This window comes from Denticeps clupeoides, chromosome 5 (assembly GCF_900700375.1).
Source record: "Denticeps clupeoides chromosome 5, fDenClu1.1, whole genome shotgun sequence".
In the NCBI taxonomy this organism is placed as follows: Eukaryota; Metazoa; Chordata; class Actinopteri; order Clupeiformes; family Denticipitidae; genus Denticeps; species Denticeps clupeoides.
Window position 1 is genome coordinate 8,236,347 of NC_041711.1, and position 9,777 is coordinate 8,246,123.

The 9,777-nt window shown below is 40.9% G+C and overlaps 1 long non-coding RNA gene across 1 annotated transcript; it reads right to left on the bottom strand.

Moving 5' to 3' along the window:
- Window positions 1-6,837: 6,837 nt before the first annotated feature.
- On the bottom strand, window positions 6,838-7,271 carry LOC114791294 (uncharacterized). Its single transcript, XR_003749968.1, has 3 exons — window positions 7,171-7,271; window positions 7,022-7,075; window positions 6,838-6,939 (listed from the first exon to the last, which is right to left on the bottom strand). It is a non-coding gene; the product is annotated as an uncharacterized LOC114791294 (long non-coding RNA).
- Between the last annotated feature and the right edge of the window lie 2,506 nt (window positions 7,272-9,777).

Sequence of the window (9,777 nt, forward strand, 5' to 3'; positions counted from 1 at the left end):
ATCCGATCTGAAACTAGATAAAATTCTTCAATCTGAATGTAAACAGTAAAAGCTGAATAATTGCTTTAAAACTGAACAACGGAACATTGAATGTGAATGTCTAGTAAAAGCAAATAAAATAAAATAAAAATGAATAAAAATTCAGCATCCGGACTAACCTCACACTCTAATATTCAGCAAAGAATCTTTGTACAAAAACACATTGTTCATTGCTTATGAAAATGCCTCTATTATTGAATTTGAATGCAATCAACTTCCATTAAAGACCATGGAGGGGTTTATATTTTAATGCAGATTTAGTTTCAACAATTTTTTAACATAATGATGGATGGAAAAAATATTATGTTAATACAAGAAAACTTTCCCGATGTCCACTCTGGTGATTGTTGCATAGGCATTAGCAGGATATTCAGACCCCAAGAAAAATATTTGTGCTACATGTTTTTTTATTACTGAACACAGGAGAAGCTTTTATTAATTTCTGTGCAGCTCTGAGAAGGTATATGACAGAAGGGAGAGAATATTTTCCATTTGTGCTTTTATTTGTAAGAAGAAGAGGAAGAGATCAACTGGCTGCCAGATCAGGAAGCACCACACCCAGACATGGTAAATTGGATGTCACATACAATGTAAAAATGATCCTTAAACTATTTCTACATAGTTTTCTTCCTTTATTAGTATCATAAAATCACTAAATATTAATTGATTACCACAAAAGGAAGCTTTGCATTTAGCTTTGCATTCGCAGTGGCATTGTTTCCATTAACCATTCTTTGCTGAAATTTTGTCTGAAAATAGGAGAATCGAGCAACATCCAGCACATCCCAAAGAATCTCAGTGAATTAAGGTTGCAGTAGATTGTCACAGCAAGGACAAAAATGATTGTCTCATGATCCCAGAACCACTCTTTCACCATCACAGCCTGAAATATCTTCACACTCTCAGGAAAGAAAACAATTCCTTAGATGGAAAAGTGTTATTGTTCAGTATATTGATGTACCGGCCTGACTTCATTTTACCACCACATATTATTACTGGACACAGACCTGATGATCTGAAGCAACCACAAACCAGAACACTACCTCAACAGGCTTGTACAGTTGGGCCTATGCAAAGGTGTGTGTGTGAGGGGGATTTAAAACACCGTCCGGACGGTTCTCTGTGTCTCCATGTGGATGTCAACATTTCAGTCATTCAAACCAAAGAGAAACCAAAAACCCATTTTAGAGAAAAGCATTCTCATGTGTATGGAGTCTACCCTGATGTGCCCATCATTCTAGCACAGGATCAATCTGCACTCATCAGACTGCACAGCTGTCTATCACACCATAGCCAAATCTTTGTGCTCCATTGCAAATTGAAACCTTTTTAGCATGTCCTAACTAACAAGTCGCCTTATTATGGCTAAACATCTGTTTAGAGATGATTTCATCTTCCTTAATAATATGCTCCACTCACTTATCATTATTTGATTTTGTTGATTTGCTCATTTAACTCTTGGTACAGTAAGATTGTTGTGCTAGTAACAGCAGGAAATGTTATCCTTGGTTTATCCTCTGAGAAGATATGTGTGGGCCAACCTACAGTGCAGCTGCAGTCACTACAAGGTTGAAGCACTATTCATGGCTACCCTTGTGCTGTCTTTGGAATTAAAATAGCTTTTAAACATGATTGTAAGTTGTTTCTTGACCCCCTTGGGACATGGCAACATTTTTGGTTTATTAGCTTATTAAATCCTAAAATGGTTTTGTGTCTGGGGTCTCGTTTCAAACAAATGAGTCCACAAATAGCATACCCTCGTTTAAAGTCTTTGGCCCCTTCCTTACTGTCTAAAAATAAACAGCATCAGTGTAATGAGACACACCCGCTAATCAGAGCTGAGATGCTGAGAGAGAATAAAGAGTAACAGAATTGGAGCTGGTCTCTAATTAAAAATGCATTAGCTGATTATCGGGCAGTTGAATATTTTCCTTGATCTTTTCCCAAGTTCAACGTTAATGAGCAGATTATTAGCTTCGAAAAAGCAGGTCTTCCACAAAGTTGGACTTGTGGGTCCTCAATTTAATCTTTCATATTTGCAAATGTAAACAAACATGTAGCTAGCTATATAAAGTTGCATTACTTAGTGGTTGCATTATGTCTATAACATTATCCCTGAGGATAGGAAAGATGGAAATTGTTTACGTAATATGTTTTTATGCTCAAAAATGTCAAGTCTGTTAGCAGCAATCAATACAGGTGTGACAATGGCAATGCCACAATGTTCTTTTTATTATCCAGCACAAAACTGTGCTACGGTCACGTGTCCGATGCACGCGGGACACAGTGGGGAAAGGCGAGAGAGAGGAAGGGGGAGATGAGGGGAGGGGAGGGCGCTCAGACAAGCCAAGGCTCACGCTCCTGCTCCTTACAAGCATCCAATCCACTTTTATGTAGTAGCTGTCACACGCGGTCTGCAAAATGGAATTGACTATTGATTTCCCCCTTACCACAGGCCCGTGGCACTGCCAGCCTAGCGTGCTGGAAGGCAGGTGAGAGCGAGGGAGGATAGGAGGAAGAGAAAAGTCTGGTGTGTATGTGTGTGTGTGTGTGAGAGAGAGGGGGATACACTCTTATTAACCACCGCAGGTCCCATGGGATTGTGTGCAGGAGACAGCAGGAGTGTTACCGCAGTGTAATGAAAACTGCGGTGGGTTTAATGGACAAGGCATGCCCCCAAACGCAGGTGACAATGAACTGGTGTGCTCAATAGCATGGCAATCCACAGATATCCAAACACTTTCTGATGAAACCCATGCAGACATAGCAATGAAGGAGTAACCTTTTTTTTATTAGAGAAAACTAAATAATATCTTGCAGCAGACTAGTGATGCAATGCCTAGAGCCACTCTGAGGCAGGGGGCTATTTAGACTTATTTCCAGTGTGAAATTTAACACACAATGCCACAACATTAAGACAAATGTAAAGCTGCTTTGGAATCCTTAGTGAAAGGCTTTTTGTTCACACCGCTCCACTTCCCCATCTTGTTTCTGTGTTTGCAATGCAATGTTTTGCAATGCACTTCAGTTTTAATATTGAAGACAATACATTCCTGGAACACTGAGGAATTTCACAAAAACAGTTAATTGTCTGCATTTGTATTACCTTTTCTGGTCCCTAGACTGATTGCACCATGTTAGATGGCAATGCAATTTTTAAAATTATACCATACATACTCGGAGAAGAAAATTATATAAATGGTGTTCTTTCCACCCAACTTGGTGCAAAGCTTAATAAAAGTCCAATATTGACTCGGGAAGGCCTGGGTGTCTGAACCCTTTAGCAACACTTGCAATGAGATTCCGACACATTTCGCATTAAGGATGGGACTAGCTGTCACCCATGTGAATTCTGGGAGGAAATGCCAACAGTAACGTGTCAGCGATACCCGGCGATGAACAACGGCCCTGGCAGCGCAGACAGCCCAGCGCAGAGACAAAAGTCTGACTTTCTCAAACCTATCAGCAACCCTGGCAAATATCCTCCCATTAAAGCCACAGCAGCGCCATGCGGGAGAACTGCTGGTGTCTGTTGCAGCTACAACCTGCCCATAACCTGTCACATGCACACCCCCTTCATTTGAACGCATGATGTATGAGCATGCCTCTCCATACACTCTCAATAGCCAAGAAAAAGAAAAGCCAAAAGAAAGCGCCGCAGTTAATTGCTTCACTTTGGACTGTCACTTACAGACTCCCAAATGGACTTGAGTAGAAGACTTACTGCCAGTCCCTGTTTTTCTGTTTTTGTCAGGAGATTGATTTATGGAGCACTCCTCCAAACCTTACCCACTTTCTTGTTTACCCAGAATGCCTTTCAGGTGGTGCTGGAAAGCTGGGAAAGCACAAAGAAGGCAGGCTTCTTCTAATTCATCAAGTGTAGTGGGAATCCTATTGTGTTAATCATAATTAGAGTCCAGAATAGCCATGACAATGTCTGCTTCTTGTTCTTTACTGTTACGGTACAGCAGATCCGCAGAGTCTGACAACACCTGCATGGTGTTTGAGCAATATTATGGCACGAGAAAATCAAGAGCATAATTTACCAGGTAAGCAAACGTTGATCCACTCAGTCAAGGTACCTGATTTTTGAAGAACTGCAGTCTATCTAACGGGACCTGTAAAGAGATGAGTGGATTTTAAGGCACATCAATTCTCTGTAATCCTCTAACCTGTGGCAACCTGCATTCTGTCCAAGTGTCTGTAGGGGGCAGTGTAGCATCGTGTAGAATTATCCAGAAACACTCGTACCCTTGCACCAGCAGTCTGTTTACATGCTCCAACGTATGTAAGTGCAAGCGCCCACGCTGACATAGTAGCAGAGAACATGAACCATGAGAGGTCAGTGTTTTCATGGGTCCAAAGGCCAGAAATAAATAAATGGATAGATAAATAGATTTTTTACCTGCACAAACACAGAACCAAATGGTTCTTATTTACCGGAATAAAGCTAATTCCCGTAAACTAAAAGTCAGGACTGAGGAGAAGTGGAACCAGTTTTTTAAAGGAAGGAGACGCCCATGAATTTCACTTTGGTGACAGATCGGTTAGTGCTGATAAGGCACAGATGACAGCCTTTGTCATCAGAGAGGGCGGAGTCCTGCATGCTTACAGTCTTAAAACTATACCAGAATGTATAAATAAAGGTGTTGACACATGCTATCCATTTTCTGCAAGGTTTGAAGTGTTTGTCCATTTATGCAGACCTATAGACTATTATGTTCCATGTTTACACACTGAACAGCTTCATTACACTACATTTATTAGCATTTAAACCTTCACCGACAAATCACACTGTAGGATATTTATTAGGATGGAGACAGAGGACAGGACCACAGCAAAACCAATCCACAGGCAGTTAAGAGGAAGTTGGGGAAGTCATGACAACACTTCGGTTACTTTTTAAATTCATTTGGGTACTTTTTTTTAATTTTTAATCATGGGCTACACAACACAATGTGGACAAGTTAGAGGGCGCTATGGAGGCCCGAGATGGACTATTTCAATGAAAGGGATGCTTCTCTGGAGTTTCTTTTGAACACTTTCTGAAACACCCTTCATTTCATACTGCTGTTGTGGTGGCATGAAGTGCCTCCCTCTGCGGAAAGGGTTGAAACTGCGACCAACTTTCCTCTGGATCTGAACAGCGCCAAATCCAGAGGCTGATACTGGGTCATGACTCGCAAAGTACTTGAAATGACCAGGCACACTGAATTTTACCATCTGTGGATGGTTAGGTCCTGAATTGTAGCCATCTGCCAGTCGGTTCGAGCCAGAGTTGCCTGTAATGTCGGGCTTGTGAAAAAAGGCACGACTGGAGTGTTCCCAGTGTGCTCCGGCAGCAAGTTGATTAGACAGGACGTCATTATTCCGCCAGGAATCAATTCCAAGAGGCGCCAAACCTCCACCATGAGCTGAAGTGTAAAAAGTAAATTAAAATCAAAATAATTTTATTGTGCATGCAAATGTGCCAGAAACATGCCATACCTTTTGCTTTGTGAGAACAGTACACACCACCAGCAAACACAAAAGGAGAAGGCAGCAGGCTTTTAAAAGAAACCAAAAGTATTAACTAACGTATACAAAAACTCCTCACAGGCCAGTGCGATGAAGTGCATGTGACTTAACGGGAATAACGTTGAAAAAGCCTCACTCACCTCAGACAAATTGCGAGAAAAAGAAACATTGCAGCAGCAAACACACACTCGTTCCACTGCTAACGTGCCCTCCTGGCTTTAATTGGTTCTACAGGCTCAATTTGGCAATTAGAAGTTTCTATGGAAACCTGTGTAGTTGTGCCTAAATGGCCAAAGCCATTTAAGGAAATTGGACATAAATGTTGTAGTAGTTTGTGTTTAATTGCAAAAAAACCTGGTTTTGAAGTCGCAGTGTCACAAATGTGTAGATAGGATCCCATTTGTCTGATCCTGTGTTCATTTTCTGACTAATAATATGCAATAATTAAAAAAGATGACAAAATATGTATTACTTGTTTTTATGCTACTTGTTTTAATGTGGATCAAAAAACAAGTTTGCATTGTGAAAGGTTAACATTTGCTTAACTTCAAAATCTTAAGTGAACTTAACTGCTCACACAAATAAAATAAAATGGATTCACCAAGGATGTGGAAATTAGGTATTAGCAAATGAATGACAGACCAACCAAAAATAATCAAACTGTGCCTAGCCGAATTGGCATAATTTTAATGAAAGAGTCTGCTGAAGAATAAGCATATTAAAGACAAAGTGCAGTACACACAACACAGCTTGTTTATTAGCAGCCATTTGCTGGAACTGACAGACCTTCATATTTGTGCATGTTCAAGTAGACCTCCAGAGAAAGGAATTTCTTCTGAGAATCCTTTTTTCACAGCATACAACAGAATAAGAAAAAGTTAAAGGATCTCAGACTGGACAGGCCCAAATGAAATATTAAGCAGCAGGCAGAGGATGGAGGACTGGTTTAAACCCAAGGCTTCGCCTACGTGTTATAAGAAACAACAACATGGGAAGATCAGCTTAAACACCCTTGGCAGCTAGTATTCCTTGTTGAGCTTAGACTTGCTGAACAGATCAGAAAGCAATAATATTATCATGCATTCTGTATTTCTGAGGTCTAAAGTGAAAACGTACAAGTGTTGCAGCAACGGACTCCAGAAGCGTGTTTATCAGGCTCCATGAGCTGCTAGTTGCATCACCAGGACTCGTTTTGTGAATCATCACAGCTTGTCTGGCACAGCCTCACTGCTGTTGTGCACATCCCTGAATCAGCTTTATTCACTGCTGGAAAAAAATGCTTTTCTTTTTGCGGGCAGAGGCGCTCGCTGACTTCTGCACTTTGTTGTGCAAACTGTCCACACGTAAAACTGGTGCTGAATGGGGACGCCTGTGATAAATGGACTAAAGTTCATTTTGACACGTTAATGGTTACAGGTTGATGGATTGCTTTTGAACATGCACATTACTAGACACCTTCACCTACCGTCAGAAGCAGGCAGTGCAGAGAAATGCTGGCAATGTGATCGGTTTTTGGCAGCTGCTGGATGAAAGTACACAAACACGAAATGATGCTAATTTTGTGGCTGCTTCTGCATTAATAATCGATTGTCTTAAAGTAATTGATCACGTCACCTTTGAAGCTGTTCACTGGCTCAGATTAACCAGCATGTTTGACAAGACACGTTTCAATATCAGCTGATGAAAACATTAGAAAGAATTTATTAGAAACACAGGTTGTTGAAGTGTAATGTAACAAACACCGTAAGTGTATTTTAGTAGAAGGTTACATTTTGTAAAAAACTGGGGAGAATGGAGTAAAAAACTCTCTCTCTACACACAAAAGCACTGTGTTCAAACCACTCCAACTTGATGTTACCTGGCAGAAAGAGGCATGGGACAATAGAGGTTAAAAGGATGAGCAGTTTCTAATATATTAATACCAGTAAATTATTATTGCAGTTAAATGTGAATATTGTATGTAAAAAGGTACCAATGTTACAGAGAAAACCACAATGAGAGACATGAGGAAAAGATAGAAATAGACAGTACAGCCGGAACCAAGCTTCAGAGACATCACCTGATCCAGGAGAAAAATTGGAGGAGAGAAAAGACTCGAAAATCGGAAAGTCCGGTTTCGATGGAAAAGCCAAGTCCAGTCCCCCACACATGATCAATCCTTTATACACCTGGCCTACAGGAAGCTGTCACAGACCAATCATAACCTGTTGTTTCTGATGTCACGCCCCCGGTGCCTCCCGTCTGGGGAAGACAAAGAGAGCAGGCGGTCCCGACGGCCGGCACGTCGCACCTTTGGCTCGGGGGAGGGCTGCCAAATGTTGCAATTCTGTTCGACAAAAACAGAGGTGTTGAATCTCCATGCACAACAAAAGCACAGAAAGGTCATGGCTCCGCGATGTCCCATCTTACAATTTCATCAAAAATGTTTCACCTTGTCTTTATAACAGCAGATCCAGTGATTTACTGCATTCTTTACAGCTATTTTAACTTGTATTCCAGCACGTCTCTGTGATAAATAATGTGTTAATCTATTTTTTATATAGATTGTCTAAATTTGGGTTAAAAAATCTGACCTACAAAATGCATTTGAATGCCCCCCCCTCTCATTCCCCATGTTCTGTCTGTCTGGCCTGATGACAGCCAGGGCTACGATTACCCCAGGGAGGAATGCTGGGAACTGGTGGACACCAATAACAAGGAGCTGTAGAGTAAGGGTGACTGGCTGTGGTGATTTGCCAAGATCTCCAGGTTTAACCACAGTACTCTTGCCATGACGTCCGGACCTACATGCATCCGTTCTTTAATCCCAGCAAAAACTCCAGGATTGTCTCCAGTGCTGGCCCTCCTGCTTCCACCAGGTTCACAGCCGGTTTCATAACCTCACCTACTGACCCCAACTGCAGCTGGATACCCAGGTTCAACAGCAGTCCCACAATCACGTCAGGGTATGTACAGGAAGGTTCCAGTGATGTTTTCATGGAAAACCTCAAGCTTCCAGAAAGTACAATCTCAATAGAAATTCAGATAACACAATTAATGGTTTTATTTCATTAGGAAAGAAATGCCAGTGCCTGGATGTGACTAGTGAAGGGACACCTCAGAGTATTGCAGTGGAGGGCAGTGGAAGCTTTTAATAATTCACCCAAATTATTTCTGTCAGCACTGACAAGCTAAACGGTGGCTTGATTTAATTCTGTAATTGCACAGTCACCTTTGGTCCTGGACCCATACTTTGGTAATTAATAGGGCCTTCCATTATTTGAAAAGTGGCACCAGAAGTAATAGAATTCAAATTGAAGGTGATATGGAGCTGGGAAACATATAGGCTCACCAGGCCAATATCCTCACCTGATAGTGGGGTCAGTGAAGTCACTAAATGCAAGCCCCAGCTTCAAAGAGTGTAACAGTACAGCAGAAGCAAGGTTTCTTGAACTGGATGTTGCCCACGATATCAATTGTCAATTTGGTCATACACTGAAAAGCCATTTAGTAATTATGGCCACTGTAGACTGAAGCAGAAGGGGTGGATACATTTTTATTAAAATTATCATTACACAGTGGCATTCAGGGATTTCTTTATGTGCACATGCACATGACAATAATATATGTAAAAAAAAATTCTACTATTAAAGTCAATCTCATCAGTAACCATAAGGGGGCAGGAAGTATGTAAGGAAGTAGCCCTGGAATCAGAAGGTTGCAGGTTCGAATCCCGAACCACCAAAGTGCCACTGAGGTCCCCTTGATCAAGGTTCCATCCCCACACAGTGCTGCCCAGGCACCTTTCATCACTAAGGGTGATGGTTAAATGAGGACATATTTCACCGTGTCACCGTGTGCTGTGCTGCAGTGATTCAGATTGACAATCACTTCACTTTCAACATTTAATGCAGGCACAATAACAAGAACATAGGAGTCAGGCAAGAAGTTTAATGTGAGAGCCGTTATGCATTGGTGCGATAGCAATAGACACAGAATTGTGTCATTTATTTTTTAAGGGTGCTGGGAAACTGGCATATTTATATAATTATTTCTTATTTCAGGAACCAAAAGTGGACAATTTTTAGTGTTTGCAATTTTTAGGTCTTTTACGGAGAGATAAACACAACCTTGAAAGATGTTTTCATTTATTTATTTTATTAATTTATTTTTAGGTTTACCACTTGCAACCTTATAAAATAGTCGAATATCAGACTATTAAATTGCTGTAACTACAACTGT